Here is a 16,536-nt window from a genome sequence, read left to right on the forward strand (position 1 = left end):
AATTTTCCAGCTGTGTTCAAGTACTGAGCAAATATGAAATTTAAAAATGAAAAATCTGTATTTTTAAAAGGTGAGAGCCAGGCATCTTTGCACAGAGTTGCAGGAAATGATAGATGAAGTTTGGAAGGTTGTTATGAACATGAGTGGTGCTGCTGCCTGATCTATTTGTTATGTACTTAATTTGTGGCTTAGCTTTAAATGAAGCTAAATGCCAGCTGTCAATCTAGCTCAGAAATGGTGCAAAATGTGGGATTCTGGCTGCAGAACTCGTGTTGCTCAAGGCAACCTGCATTAATAGTCTAAGGTAGCCCATCTTGCTTTTCCTACAACACACAGTCAACCATTTGGGTGATGTATATGCTACTGTCTACTGTAAGTGTTGGTGATACTTTCCATGTAGAAAATTCCATCAGTGTGACAGATATGCACTGCCAACACATCAAAATGGAAAGCCTGCTGCAATTCAAATAGAAATATCCTGGGAGGTTCTCAGCTATGCTGAATTAAGGCAGGAAGAATAGATCAAATGTTTTTTTCTAAGCTCAGTTAACTCCATGAGAACAGGACACAGCTGTGAGTCCCTTCAAGGCAGCACACTTGTCTGCCAAGTTAGAAGGCAATTATTCTTCATAAATCTGTCTTTTTAAATCCAAGCAGATCGATTGTCTCGTCCATCCTTTGCCTATGCAAGCACCCAGAAAGGCTCTTTTAGCACCACCTACAACTAAGCACCCCTCTTTTCAGGAGAGCCACACCATGGAGGTGATGGAAGCCCTGGCAGCCCTGCATATTCCTTTACAATGGTGGATGTAAAGGTATGTTCATTTTGCTCACATTTTTAGTGGTTTAGCCAAGAAGTCTCTGTTCTGGTTTTAAACATCATCTTGGCTTTAGCTATCTGACCTCTATGCAAAGAAATAGAATACTCCTAAAAATTTATTGTCTAGCTAATAGGCAGAAAAGTGTTGCAAGAAGACAGGCTGGTTTCTTTACGTCCATGTCATGGTTACATCAGTGTAGAGCTTCCAGAGCTGCACTGAAATTGGCTTGGTTACAGACAGTCACCTCCTAATAGCTCTATTTTGCCAAATCACCCAGGCTCTGAAAGTCAAAATGGCTTCTGCCCTTCCTGGTGACCTGTAATCACGGGTACACATCCCGCAGATCCAGTGGAAGCAAAATCAGTTGTAAGCAAAGCCTACATAAAAATACGCGCTCGTTTTGATCTGAGTAACACACTGGTGATTTCACAGGGTTTTTTTTTTCTTCTTTCAGATAGGGAGAATGCTTTTCAGTATTTGCAAAGTGCATTTTGAGATTGTTCTGACTACAGCCATTACTGCTATGGTGTGTCTTCTCTGGCTGGCATTTGGCCCTAAAACCCCAACAAATGCTACGACAAAAAGAGAGGATTTGGCATAAATTGTTCTCTCCCATGCTGCAGTGGCACAGCAATGAAAGAAAGGCTGTTCATTTTTCTTTTTTTTGAATTTTATTTTAAAGACCATATTGATATATGTATCTATTCTGTTATCATAAAACAAAGCAAGGAAATAAGATGTTTGTCCTTATTAAAAAGCCGCCAGACAGAATCCAGCAGGAGAAGGGAGACAAGGAGAGATGAGGGGTGGGATGTGGTGTGGAACAGATTCAGCAGCAAGCCCTGGGCCAGCTGCTTGGTGGCACTGGGTACAACTGGGGCAGCCTGGACACACAGCCTAATCATTGACAATGTAAACACAGTGGAAAAGTATGGGAAATTCTGTTGGCATGTAGGAAGTTTCTGATTTAACTCTTTTGGCATCATAAAACAGTCCTCCAGCTCTTAGTCCTACTTCTGATCAGAGTATGACCAACTTAAAAGCTAGGTGATATTGTCCACACCCTCATTCCACTGAATTTTGAAACTCTAGGATGGAGAAAGCATTGCTTCCCTGGATAACACGTCCAGTGCTGGACTATTCACCCTCATGATGAAAATGGCTTGGCTTGATTTCCCTGCTGCATCTCTGAGTGCTCTCCCTTGTTCTTTTGAGGCGTGTATCTGTGAAGAGGTGAAGCACCTTTTGAGATGTTTTGTCCTTCCCTGTAACACACCACACTGTTAAGCAGCAGGAGGCTTCTTGTCTCCAAAAAAGCAAATGAAGGAATTAGGCCTGAGCCAATATATTCATAATAACTTCTGGGAGACTGAAAGGCCATGTGAATCTCAATTTGTGAATCATTTCTGCTGCAAAAGCAGAACAAATTCACAAAAGTGAACAGCTTGGCATTGGCACTTCCAGAACAGGAATTTGAGGGGGCTTTCTTTAATCTTGACTTTGAAGAGACTTAGAGATTGACAAGGAATGATGGAAAAAGAAGGGTTAAACAACCTGGAAGCTGAACAGAAACACTGCTCTTATTTTGACCCATCTGTGATTTGTTGTTTATATTTCAGCTCCACACAAATAGAGATAAAAGCTATGAGCATTGCTTTCTCAGCCTCAGAGGAGACCAGAGCAAAGCTTACTGGTGACTTCATGGGGGACTTTGCTCCAAAAGTGGTGAGGTGTCACTGGGCTTAGACAAGAGGGCTTCCACTTTCTCCCAGCATCTCCACTGAGGTGTTAAACTGCATTTTTGAACCGTGAAAATGTGGAAAACTGCAGCTGTGAATCCTCTGATAAATCACAGAAAAACAGGGCTAGAAAGAGTCACAAGGGCTCATTTAATTTTTTCTCCAGCCTCAAGGCAGGTTGTACTACTTCATCATTTCTAACCACCCCCTGTCTGACCTGTATGTAGGATGATGGAAATTTCAATTTCCCTAACTGCTGTCCTTACCTGCAGGATTTTTTTTTTCCCCATGCATGCTCTGAATTTTTGCTTGCTTTAATTCAAGCTCATTGCTCCTGCTTATGGTAGACATCCATTTTTGACAACACTTTATGTAGATGGAGGATTATGTTTCCCTTCAGGCTTCACATATTTAAGCTAAATCCCTGTTCAGTCAGCCTCTGCTCCTGGGGTGTTTTCCGCCCCTGCTTGGCAGCTGGGCTCCCTGCAAGCTCCACTCCTCAAGACACATCACTGTCTGGTGTGGAAAGGTAATTCCCCATTGTATGGGCTCTTTTCCTACTATATCCACACTAGAACATCTATGTTTTGAATTGTCATTCTGCCCTTTTCCTCCCACTGCTCCCACCTGCTTTGCTTTATCCATCAGCTTACAGGCATACTTTCCATTTCTCCATCATCTGAACCCTCAGCAGATGCTCTTCCCTTTAATTGACCCTAATGTTTCCAGACACAAGGGAAAACTGTGTGATGCTTTACCTGCCACCCACTTTAGAGCCCTAAAAAGCTGAGTTTCAGAGAAATGGATTTTGTTCCCTTTGAAGCAGGAGCCCCACAGCAGAGCTGGATGCATTTTTGGCTGATACAGTAATTCTTGCTTCCTCTCTCCATTTGCTTCATGTTGTGTCAAATAACTCCTGTACTTGCAAACCAAGGAGAGGATATCTGCTTATAGTACCTACCCCTCTTGTGCACATTGAATGGCAATGGCATAAAGGAGAGCCTTTTGTTTTGGAAGACATCAATGCTCTTAGTGAATGAAGTAACTAGAAAATCATAGTTCAGCACTGTGAAAAGAGCCCTTGTTTGATAATGTGCTATGGCAGTGCCCAGTAACTTTGTACTGGTAATGGATAATGCCATAGCAGGGAGCTTATGGAAACAGGAGCTGACACAGGACAGACCCCTCTGCCAATGCACACATGTCCTCAGTCAGGAGGTGTGACTGGAAGTGCCTGCTCCTGTGCCAAACAGGACAGTAGACATTAAAACAGCTCCTGTGAAAGAGTGATAATCTCCTTGTTGGTCTGTGAGTAGGCTGACACTTCTGGCTTGTGTAAAACTGAATTCTCAGGTGATCTGCTGCTGTTACTCAGAAAAAGCAATAAACTCCTGCCTCTCTGTGGGTGTGCTCCTTTACCAGAAAACAACAAGTAAAGGCAGAGTTGGTCTGGGAGATGTTGTGCAGAGTCTTGTGGAGCTCTCTGAGATGCTGAGGGCTCCGGGATTGCATGTCTGCCATAAACCAGTCACCCAACACTGGCTCCTCCAGCACTCAATTAAAACATGCCCAGTATGCCCAGTACACAGCCTGGCTGCATGTGTTAGCACATAAACTATAAAAATCCCACATCTCCCTGCCTGAGAGGGGTGAGGTAAATGGGCAGTCCCAAAGATTCAACATCTAACTGGGCACAGAAATTACCAACTTTAAACTTTGGAAAATGAAAGAAAACTTCAGTGTTTGCTTGTTGATGACTCAGGGCTCAGGGTTAATGTTTTCAAACTTGCCATGAAAACTATGGACTGGAAATATAACTGGTTAGGAAATTGAAGGTCTGTGTCTGCAAGCAACACATCAATTGCAGCATCTGGAGCTTTGAAAAAAGCCTACATGTGATATGGTCTGTAAAAACACTGGATTTTATGAACTAGTGGTAAGACAGTAGACATGGCAGTGGAAGCAATGTAGAAGGGAAACAGGCTAAACTAGCATGTAACAAAATATTTCAGAAAATATCACTCCCTATTTACACCTGGGGCATGAATGCTAACCTGAAACAATTCTTCTCCCTTCTTTTATGCTTTCCCTACCAAGCAGTGTTACTTTAGATTTCTTCTCACTTCATCAAATTATCGGGTAGGGGCTGCTTTCTCTCCTTGGGCTGAATCCACCCAGGAGGAGCTGTCTGCAAGACTGTGCTATTCTGCCAAATCTGAATTTGATCCACTATGCTCAGTTGTCCTACTAATGCATCTGTCTTGGGTCCAAGTGCTCTCCTGGTTTGAACTATAATTATCCTAAAACTAGATTTTTCTAAATTTCATTCCCTTGTAGCTTTTTATAGTTCTGTGAATTAATTATTCAGAGCTGTAGAAGTTCTCAGCAGTGCTTTTCCATAGCTTTTATGGACATGGATGCATTTCACTCATGTAGAGCAGAGCATGCACTAGAACTTCAGATGGGGACAAGGGAAAGACTTTGTCCAGATGTGAAACACGCTGAGTTCAGCGTGTTCTCCTCTGACACCATCTTCTTGAATCTTTTGAGGTATAGATGATCTCTGAGGCTAAAAGTGTCTGTATTCCCTCCTGGCTCTTTTTAGGCTCTAAAGTCTCCCTTTTCCTGTTCAGGCTGATGACACCTGTAGCACTGTGGGGCAGCTGGGGCTGCTGTGAGCATGAGGACCAGTGTGGCTGCAGAGCTGAGCACTGCCAAAAATACCTGCACATTTTGGCTGGGATGGGGGTGAGGTGCAGCTGGGGTGCAGTGGAGTCTGGAGGACACAGGTTTCTAGCCTGGAACCAGAAGCTGGGGAGAAGTCAGCAATCTCATTTTGTTGCTGAGAGAGAGTGGATGTGTGTTTGGGGGTGGCTGGTTCTTGGGGACCTGTGAGAGGGGTCTCTGGGATGCAGACTGGGGAAGATGTGTCCAAATAAAGCATAGAGCTTTGTTTGAATTTCACTTGAGCAGGAAGTTGGTAGGAATATTTGAAGATTGTGGAGGCATCAAATCACAGACATATTGGGCTGCTACTGGCACAGCTCTTCTGGCTTGCTCAGTAGGCCTGAGTCCCCAAAGTAGGTGTGTGTGAAGATGTGCCCACATGGAGATGCTGCTCCTGCCCTCAACAGGCTCACTCCCTCTTCCCAGGGAGCTACAGCCCCTTCTTTCACTGGATCCTTTCTCCTGGAAAGGACACTCACACTCTGGGGATGTCCATCACACAGAGCAGTGAGGGGAAAGGTCTGAGCTGCTCTGCCAGGCTCTGAGCAGGACCCTGCTTTCCCTGCATTTGGCTCTGCAGAGGCAGCACAGCAGCAGCAGCAAATGAGATTGAGCCTCTTCTGCCTCCCACATCCTCCTTTGGGTAAATGCAGAGTGTGTACTTTAATTAGTGATGATACATGAGGGAGACAGGAGATGAAGCAACATTCAAATTAAGTATCTGCAGAGCTGGTAAGAAGGTAAATATGAGCTCCTAGACTTGGGGGATTTTCTTCAGCCCCTTCTTTTGCAGCAACAGTTTGAGGTTTAATTCAAAAAGCAAACAAATCGTTGCAACATTTTTTTCCACCAAAACACACCTTTGAGGTCCACCTCCACAGGGCTCTGAGCTTTATGGCACTGCAAAGCCCAGGGTGGGTTGGTGGGGCTCCCACTGCAGCCGGGGGCCAGGCCATTCCCAGGCACAGCATTCCATCAGGCAAAGGGTTGTTGTTTCCATGCTGCAAACCCACAGCGAGGGTGGTGGACTGACACCTGCAGGACACCCCCCACCCTCCTGCAGCAGGGCACCCTCTGACAGAGGCAAACCACTGCAGGTTCAGAGATTTTCCTCAGGAGCAGAGACTTCAGTGACTGCTAACTGGCCTGACTCCCCTCTCCCATCCTTTGCTCTGTCAGGGGAGCTGTGAGGGCACCTCTGCCCCCACCTCTGCATCTATTTCTGCTCCCATGGTCAGGAATTCCTGCTCACAGCTGTGTACTTTGTACCACTGCTCATCCTGGGACACCTGAACAGCTCCCACTTCACACTGAGCATCCTCTTTCCCACTGTCATGGACAGGCCTTCAGACTGAAACTAGGTGGGATGCTGAACACAAATATTACACAGATGCCAGAAGGATAAATGAAGGCTTATTGAAGAATAAATTAACCTTGCATTAATTTTTTTTTGTAACTGCTAAACTTCCTCTGTGCCTTATATGACAGATTTTTGTTTGCTTTTGTAAGTAATACAGTATTTAATTATTGGAGAAAGCACATTTCATAGCAAAATACGTTTTTTAAAGCATTTTGAACTGATAAACAGCAAGTATTCACACCCCCTTTGCCATGATTTCACTTTAATAATGATTTTGGTGTTTCAGTATGAGTCAGGCAACAACAGAGGAATTGCTGAAGAAATTTTGCTAAAAACCTCTCTGAAAAAACAGTTATGAGTCAGAGATAACACAACTGAATTTTACTGGCTCGGGACTGGCTTGGTTGGATCTGTAATTTCAGACACCAAATTCCACATCTGGAGCTGTCTACAGTTTAGCTATTAATAGGATGTCTGTGTTTTTATTTCAATGCCACAACTGGGAGATAGAACCTGAGGAAAGGGTGGCTGCCAGTGGCCACTGATGCCAGGCACAGAGAACCCCACTACAACAGGAGAGCTCCTGCAGTGATGACTCAAAACAAGCAGCCTTTTTTCCAATGGAAAAATGCTTTGTCAGTGTGAAAGAAAAACATAATTAGCAGAGGCCAGAAAAGAAAGACACTGGAAGACCCCAAAAGCTCCAGAGTCCCTACTTTTGCTTTCTGCCCCTGCCAGTGTAATTTGTTTGCCTATCTTTTTGTTACCAAAAATTAAATTTTATGTGCCATTAAAAGCTGGTTGTTTCTGACAGGATACCAAAGAAAAGCAGTAGTTGTGTCATTTTTGGGAGCTCATGTGTAGAAGGGCAGAAACATGTTCTTTGGAAGCCAAACTGTATATTAATTAATCAGTGCTGAAACTCTTACAGGAAAGGTGACCCAGTCCAACACTTTTAGGAATACATCTAGTTTAAGAACTTATTGGATGCTCTTAATTATTTCTCAGTTTCTGTCAGCATAAAGGCATGCCTTTAAAAGGCATGCCTCTGTCAGAATAAATTTTGCTCAGATACCACCAGCATGGAGTAAATAACTGAATTTCTCTTACTTGCCTGGATATAATTTGATATGAAACACCTGGTATAATGATAATATTAAAAAGTCTGGTGGTATTTGCATGGCATTTGGAGCTCAGGGGAGCTGCTGTGTCTCCAATAAGCTGTGCCTTTGAATGCTGTCAGGAGGATCAGCTGAGCACGGCTGTGCCTCGCCAGAACACCAACGGGATGCTGATAATAACAGAGTCACACATTGTCCAGGATCCTGCTAGTGGGCTCTTTTATTGGGTTATTGTCTCTTTGGAGAGAGGAAAATATCCTCTGCTTGAAGCAGATTGCCTCATGGTTTGTGTTGTGATAAAAGGTGATCAAACATCCATGGAAACTGTGAGCCTTTTTAGTTGCAAAGTTGCTGCCTCTCTCTCTGTTGGTTTTATTGAAGAAGTGCACATTTTGGCAGTGCTGTGGCAAAGGCAGTGCAGGGTGCTTGGCAAGGCTGGAAGGCAGCCTGCCCTGGGGAGAACTCCTGCCATTCCAGCAGGAATATATATATATAATCTGTGAACACCAGAAGGATCAATTTTGGTGGGGGTTGTTTTATCAGCAAATACTCATCCCTGAAAGATCTTTTTTAACAGATAAGGATAAGGTTTTAAATTGCAGTCAAACATAGAACAACTTGTTTAACTTCTACCTGAAATGCACACAATTTCAGACAAGGGAGTTTACTAACCAGTTCATATCAAAATCTTTGTATCAAAACGCATGAAGGTGATCTGCATTCTTCAGGCAGTGAGGGAACCTGGCTGGCTGCATGCTTGCAATTAAGTGTGGTTTTCACTACTTGAAGTCAAAGCTTGAGGCAGGAGAATCAGGACACGCCTGCAGGAGCATGGAGAATCTGGTGATTATCTAAATGAGTAATCAATACCCCCATTTACTCACTAGTGCTCATTTGTCAAATGTCCAACAGTGTGATTACCCTACTTAAGTACTTTCTTCAGGCATAAAGCAACCTTTCCAAAATTACTAACTTTTTGTTCATTGAAAATGTTGTTAATTAATACTTTTAGTGTCCTCCCCAGTGATTTGCTTTCTCTTAATTACCAACAGGAGCAATACAAGTGTGCTCCACTGCCAGTGCCAAAATTAAACTGACTTTCTCCAAATTGCACTGAATGATCCACATGGCTGTGCCTTCAGGTACTAAGCAGGAGACCTCAATCCCATGGGAAGTGCTGCTTTATGAGGCACTCTGTTTTCACAGAACCACAGATTGATTTGGGTTAGAAGGGACCTTTAAGAGTCAAACCGCCTGAAATAAGCAGTCTTCAACTAGATCAGGTTGCTCAGAGCCCTTAACCTGCCCTTAAAAGTTTACAGGCATGGGGCATCCACCACATCTCTGGTGGATGTGCCAGTGTCTCACCATCCTCACTGTAAAACATTTTTCATTCTATCTAGTCTGAACATGCCCTCTTTTAGTTTAAACCCATTATCCTAAGTCCTGCTGCAACAGGCCCTGCTAAGAAGTCTGCCCCCATCTTTCTATAAGCCCACCTTAAGTATGAAAATTAATTTCCATAATAAGTATTTCAGGGTGGTTTCAGGCAGGTGGGAGCAGTGTGAGGACATGGGTGTCCCAGCAGTAAGGTTTGAGCCCTGGATGAGAAGTGTAAACACAGAGCAAAGTCCCTGAACCCCAGGGTGCTGGGGAAGCAGCATCTGATGTCAGTGGAATGCCCTGGCTTTTGCAGGGCTCTGGAAGGTGTCCCAAAGCAAGAAGATCTGGGACAGGCTGGAAGAGGACTGCAATACCATCTTGTTGGCTCCAGCATCCCAGGAAGCACTGTCACCTTTTTTTATCTTTCTCTTATGTTCAGCCATATGAAAAAATGGTCTCAGCAAAACTGAAAATTGCTGTGGGCTTAGAATATTAGAATAGAATAGAATAGAATAGAATAGAATAGAATAGAATAGAATAGAATAGAATATTAGGCTTAGAATATTATTTTTTATTGCCCTGATTGAACAAAAATACCTGGGTTTAGAAAAGCTTTGCAATGCAAAAATTAATTTTCATTTAGACACATCAGTATTTTTTCATACATGTTTTCTGACTTTTGCATTCTCCTGTTGTGTTTCAGAATAGAAACAAGTAACAGTATTGATACTTTTTGCTGCAGTGAAACACTTGAGTGTTCTTAATCTATTCCCCCTTTCTCTGTATAAATTTGCCATGTTGAATGACAAAACCAGAGTTCATTCTGTTACATCTCACAGAAACGAGTTTTTCAGTGGCTACTTCTCTCTGTGGGAACTCATCCATTTCAAGGGCTCTCTGTTATTTTCTGCTCAGACAAATTAGACATGTCGTTTTGTGTTTAGAAATTGCTGCTGCTGCCAGCATGAGGAAATAGCCTGGGTGGGAATGCCAAGCCCAGGTGGGAATGCCAAGCCCAGGTGGGAATGCCAGGGTATCACGGGCAGACACCCAAGGCCCTGCTGCTCTGCCCTGATGGTGGAGATGCTTGTGCAGAGACCCTGTGGGACAGCAGGGTTGCTGGTACATGCAACTGGAAATAATCGTGAGCAGGCTATGGAGTGTAGGAAATTCCAATTCTTTTGCTAATAGATACAGCTAAAATGCCCCTGGCTCCAAATTTTGTTTGATGATGAATCCCAGCAAATATTGTAGCAAACCCCAGAGTGGAAATCTCTAGCAAAGCACCATAGCAAGAAATGAAGCTTTTACATTTTCCTTATTTAGCAAAGTCTTTCTCTTTTTGCGTAAGAAACTTTAATATTAAAATCTTGTCTAAAACACCTAACTTTAGTGTCTGACATAGCAACTGCAGCCTGGGAGGCAAAATCAGGTCCTTTTTAGGTTTCCATGTAATAAATGGGTAGACAACAGTAAATTAAAAGAAAACGTGTCAGTTTAATTCATAAATTCTTCACCTCTGTCAAGCCTAATTTTTTTTAATATCTCCACCCTCAGTCTTTCTATTATGGGAGAGAAAAACCACGCAGCCAATTTTCCTTTATGCTGGTTTAATTGTTGCTCTTTTTGACTTTGAAAAGGATACCAAGTGTTCTCATATATGTAAATGTGCCTGATGGCTTCGGCTGTTCAAATACTGAACCCCCCTGTAGGCACTGGGGTATCCCTGGGGCAACCTTAATACAAATGTAGGTAGGAAGTGCATTTTTGTATTTGTCCAGCTGTGCAGGCTCACATCTGCTGTTCTCAGGCTTGCTGCCAATCATTGCAGCTCTTACCATTTATTTTTCCTCGCAAGGGAAGAAAGCACCCAAGACAATCCTGCTAAGAGAAAGAAGAGCAATCATGCAAAGGTGGACTATTGACACTATTTTTGTTACTTTCTCTTTTCATCTATCTGATGTTACTGGCATAGTGGTAGGCATAGTAAGTAGGCTGGAGATGAAAAAGCTTGCAAAAATTACATTAAATATTGTGTTGTAGCTACATTCTCTGAACACTCATTTTCCCTTTCTTTGTGTTGTATTAGTCAAACTAGACAAAGAGCCTTCAGAGGTAACTAGCAGATTTCCTTCTCCTGCCTCTCCCCATCCTACAAGGTCATCTAAAATAGGCCAGGGAAGTACACTAGAAAATACTGCAGGGAACAATCTTGCTTTGGCAGGAAAATGCATTGTAAAATTCTACCTGTTCTTTTTCACTTCCCAGTTTCTGTGATCCAGATGACTGGCAAAACCCCTTGGCATATTTGTTTCAGTAGTACATTAAATACTCGGTCTGCCTGTTCAGGTGATGCTGCTTGCCTGCACAGAAGATAAGAGCCATGGATGCAGCTGGCATTTCCCAAGTTATGTTTGCTTGGTTAGTCTGACTTGGAAATGCAAAGGACCACAAAGAGGAGTTAAAGCTCTTAAACAAAGAGGGGGCAAAGGTTCAAGCCCTAGCATCCAGACACAAAAATAAGAGGTTTTATAGATGAGCATCCATCGGTTTATCACTGGAATTCAAAATCTATCAAAGAAAATAATATTCTGATAAACAGTTTTTCCTCTTATTTCCCCAAGCACCTGCCAACCAGCTTGGTTTTATCAGAGGTAAATAACACAGACTCATGTCTCCATTACTGTTCTCATCTGAATTTCTTTAAAGTGGTCCCTCATTAGGGGATTTCCAAAAACAAGATTAAAAGAGGATTTAAAAAAAAAATACATTGTCTTTTGAAATTCTGAAATTTTGAAATTGCTTTTTTCTTCATCAAACGTACATTGTGAGGAAGATCAGTGATGGAGGGAGTCTCAGGGCTGCTCCTCCAACCTCTCCTGCAATGTTGTTCTGGAAATGGCCCAGCCAGGCAGGAGATCCTTCCCAGACAAAGCTGTGGCCAGAGGCTTTCCTTGGGGAAGTGCCATGTGCTTCCAGGACTGCAGTGTGGGGACAGCCAGGATGACCATATCCCAGCTCACCTTGTCACCTTCAAGGACACCACCAGCGCCTTCCATCCCAACAATTGTGACAGATATCAGAAGACCAACGGGAAAAGAGGACCTCCATCCTTCATCCTTGCCAGCATTTTCTTCCTCTGCTTTTTGGTGCTGGGCTGGCCAGGTCAAATCGATAAACTGCTCAAAAAAGGTAAATACCACTTTAATCTCTTCCTCCAGTTAATCATGGCAAACCACAGGAAGGCAGATAGTAATTCAAGATTAGCAATAGCCTTATGAAGCTCACATTATTACCGAAGAAATTTAAAAAGCCACACACCTCAAATACCTTAGTTTCCATCTAAGCCTTTGATAATTAAACCCCAGACAGCAAAAAAAAAATTAAAAATTCACACATTATCTTCAAATTCCGCATAGTTGGAATGATGCAAATGAATCAAATTTAATCCCTCTTTGTTTCTCACTTCTAACTGTGGAAAAAGAATGAAAAGCAGAAAGAAAAATCAAACAAAAGGTGAGATGCCAGAGCAGTTGTAGATTTAAGTTTGTGAAGGTCCATGCTGGGTCATCGTGGGATTATTACAGATAGACTTAACAAACATATCCCATCAAAAGAACTTTGAATAAGCCAAATATACCCAGTGGGACCAATTTTGCAAATGTTTTCACAGAATCAGAGAATCATTTAGGTTGGAAAAGACCTCTAAGATCATCAGGTCCAATAATTAACCTAACAGTGCCGAGTCCACCACTAAACCATGTCGCTGAGTGCTACATCTATGCATCTTTTAAACACCTCCAGGAATGGTGACTATATCACTCCACCCAGGGCAGCCCATTCCAATGCTTGACAATGCTTCATATAAATAAATTTTTCCTAACATCCAGTCTAAAATTTCTGAAGCACCTTCCCTTGAGTTTGTTTCCTCTTACTCTACCATTTATTATCCTAGAGGAGAGATTGACATCCACCTATCTACAAACTCCTTTCAGGTAGTTGCAGGAAGTGATAAGGTGCCCCATGAACCTCTTTTTCTCCAGGCTAAACACCATCTCCCTCAGCTGCTCCTCATAAGACATGTCTTCTAGACCCTTCACCAGCTCCATTGCTCTTCTGGGAGGGGAGAAGGAGCCCTCACAAACTTATTGTAGGAATGGATCTGCAGCCTCTTTTCATCTCAGATTTTTTGTGAGCAGTTGTCAGCTTTCTGTGGCCATTTTTCTTAATTTCCCCAGGGATTTCTGTAACTCAGGAATTGATCTTTAGAACATTAAGACTCTAAATCATCTTGGTGGTATTTCTCTGATTGGCTGTCTACCTGGATTGAACCATCTTGCATGCTGGAAAGCTACGATTCTCAAAGAAAGAAGTTGGGCATAAGTGACAGCAACATCTCATTTGGATCTTGTTGTGTATTTCCCAATAGTTGTTGAATACAGAATTATTTTCAGTGCTTATGTAATTTCTTGTGGGATAATACACATAACATTGGAGGGTCCAAAGAGAGCAGCAGCCACAGGCATTTCCTAAGTAAGTACCCACTGTCTGTGGAAAGTCCTTGAGCCTCCCAACACTGGCAGCTCCTGACAGAGACATTCAGAGCTGGGCTGAGCAGCACAGAGACCCATCTGAGCATCCCCCCAGACAGAACACGGCACTCACAGCTGCCAATCCCCGCTGAACCTGGGCAGCCTGGAGAAGAGCCACTGCAGCCCCAGAAATGGCTGCAGGTCTCCCCTCTGAACCTGCCCACCACAGGTCTCAGGGCAGAGCCACACAGGGAAACTGCTGCGGTGACAGCCGCGCTAATAGTGAAAGTGGGGCTGAGCACCATGAACTGTTTTCTCTCGCCAGACGTGAGCCCTGAGGGCTGTGAATCTTGGAGGAGGCCTCAAGCAGGTACTCGCCATTGCCACCTCTTCCTGGGCGGAGCGGTGTCACCGGTGCCACCGCCCTCGCTGGCAGAGCAGCCGGAGCCGAGCCCCATCCCTGAGTCCAGCCGCGCTTACATCGGCAGTGCTGGCACAGGGAAGCTTTGCTGGGAAACCAAGGGCATTGCTCACATGTCTCCTGCAAGGAGAATCCAGCTTCAAGCAGGTGAAGTTGGCAGCGCCGGTGGTTAAATAGAGTTTTCCATTATATGTTCCTGGTTGAGTTGCTGCTACTTTAAACTGTTCAGGTGTTTTAGTTTCCAAGTTTGTTCTTTTCCTTGGCTGACATTTTTATTATTTTCTTTTCAAACTGGCAGGATGGTTCAACTATTTTTGAAGGGCCTTGGAGAAAATGGTTATTGTAAAGTAACGTTTTAATCTCTGTAACATTTTCTGCTCTTTGCATCTATGTATCCAGTTTCAAGGTATTCCAGCTTTGGAGTACATGTGAAAGGTTTACTTTCTTTGTGTATTTTTGGTTGGTTGTTTTGGTTTCAGTCCCTCTGTCCCTATGAAAATCTGTTGGACTTAATGCAAAGATAAGCTTTGAAAAACTGCTTTGATGGTTTTGAAATTTTTCTGTTTGTTCCCCCCCCCTCTTTTGTCACTTAGATCTTTTAGTAGCTTTTTCCCAGTGTGGCCTTGATTTCAGCTCTATTCAGTTCTTATCTCAAGACAGCACTGAAGGTACTCGTGGAGAATCCTATAAGGGGAGGAAGAATGAAAGCTACCGATAAGGCACAGTGACAACTACATTAAATTCTCCATATATTTTTGACTAGAAAACGTGCTGGGCAGGAGCTGGGAGGGGGCGGGTGGGGAGGAATATCCTAACAGGAAGATTCACTTTGTGCTACATGCCGTATTTCTGAACAACGCTTCCAATCACCTCCCTCAGGAAGCAGATTAGCACCAATCCCTAAATCCCCTCCATTTTGTGATGGGGTACGGGGAGAGGCTCTGCGAGTTCATGTCTTGCACAGAACAGTGAGCGAAGGGTGGGCGCCGGTCTCCGGCGAGAGGGACGGCACCCGTCCCACGGCTCCAAGCTCACCTGCGCCGCTCTCCGCCCTGCCGGGGGCCGCTGCCGGCGCGGGATGGGGCACTGCGGTGGCAGGGGCTTGTCCCACGGCCCCGTTCGGAGGGAAGCGTGGGGTCCATGTGCTGGGACCTGGCTGGGAAGCGGCTGCGCTCGCTTCCAGCAGCCACTCCGGGCACCTCCCTCGGTCCCCGTGCCGCCAGCCCTGCACAGCCTCAGCCGCGCTACGGGATACGTGCAGGGCCTGGGGCGAGCTACCTGCCCGGCGTTCCCTTATCTGTTTTGGGGGTAAAAACCACCAAAAAAAAAAAAAAAAAAAAAAAGGGGGGGGGGGTTTAAGCCCTCCAACATCAAAAATCAGAACTTTTCCCGCCCCGCTCCCCGTGCCCGCGGTGCCGGTGGAGCCGGCAGGCAGCGCCAGCGGGGCGGGCGCGGCTCCCGCGGGCGCGCAGCCCCGCGGAACCAGCTCTGCGCGCTGCCCCCGGCCCCNCGCCGCGGGGCGGCCGCGGAGCGGCGGTGCGGTGCGCTCCGCCCCCCGGCGCGCTCGCTGCCCCGCCGGGGAAGTTGCGCTCTGTCCCTCGCTCTCCCTGGTCCCTCGGCGACGGCTCCTTCCTCCCCCTCCCTCCCTCCAATGCGCCTCCCGCTCATTTCCTCTTTTCCTCCCCGCTCGCCGCCGCTCCGCAGGCGCGCGGCTCGCCCGGGCGCCGCCGCGGAGTTGTAGCTCCCAGGAAGCCGCCGCGCCCCCGCGCAGCCGCCGCCGCCGCTTCCAGGCCGCCCCGGGACCCCGCTCCGCCAGCCGGGTAAGGAGCCGGGGCTGCTCCTCCGCTGCCCGCGGAGCGGCGCGGAAACTTCGGCGGGGCTGCGGGAGGTCAGCGCGCTCTCTCCTGCCGTGGGGACTGTCGGAGAGCGCAGCTGGAGGGAAGGGGGAGATTCCTGGCTTTTGGCAGGGGTATCTTCGGGGAGAGAGGGCTTAAAACGTCCTGTCTGGATTGTGGGCGCGGGGCGCTCCGCGCATCTCTTACATCCCGAGGGGCGCGGAGCGGGGCGGCTGCTCCCTTCCAGGAGATGCGGAGCGGATCCGGGCGCCCTCTGCGCGCCCGCGGGATGCGAGCGGATCCCCCTCTGCCGCCGCGGGGCTGCGGTGTCAGCGCTCGCCTCGCCCCGAGCGCAGGGAATTGCCGGCGTTTCCCCTGCCCTCAGAAAACCCCAAGCCGTGTGTATCTGGGTCCTCGTATGTCTGTGGGTGTGCGGATATCTGTACCTCTGTGTGCGTGTCCCCGTGCAGCCCGCGTGTGTGCTGGGCTGTGTGTGAGCCTCCCCGATGGTGAGGGGCGTTTCGCAGCTCTGCTTTATGGTGGTTAATGGTTTACCCGGAGAAGTTCCCGACGCATGAATGTTGCAGGGCCCTTTGA

The 16,536-nt window shown here is 45.8% G+C and overlaps 1 protein-coding gene across 2 annotated transcripts in view; it reads left to right on the top strand.

Annotated features, from left to right (window-relative positions):
* Positions 1 to 732: 732 nt before the first annotated feature.
* Positions 733 to 16,536, top strand: part of HPCAL1 (hippocalcin like 1) — an 80,025-nt gene continuing 64,221 nt past the window's right edge. Inside the window, exon 1 of one of the 2 annotated variants that reach the window (XM_039715640.1) lies at positions 733 to 815. The gene's annotated coding sequence lies outside the window, so the exon portion shown is untranslated. Of the gene's footprint in view, positions 816 to 15,628; positions 15,925 to 16,536 lie in introns of those variants that run through there. The other variant, XM_039715639.1, reaches the window with a different exon arrangement.

This window comes from Passer montanus, unplaced genomic scaffold, assembly GCF_014805655.1.
Source record: "Passer montanus isolate IOZ18808 unplaced genomic scaffold, ASM1480565v1 scaffold34, whole genome shotgun sequence".
Taxonomy (NCBI): domain Eukaryota; kingdom Metazoa; phylum Chordata; class Aves; order Passeriformes; family Passeridae; genus Passer; species Passer montanus.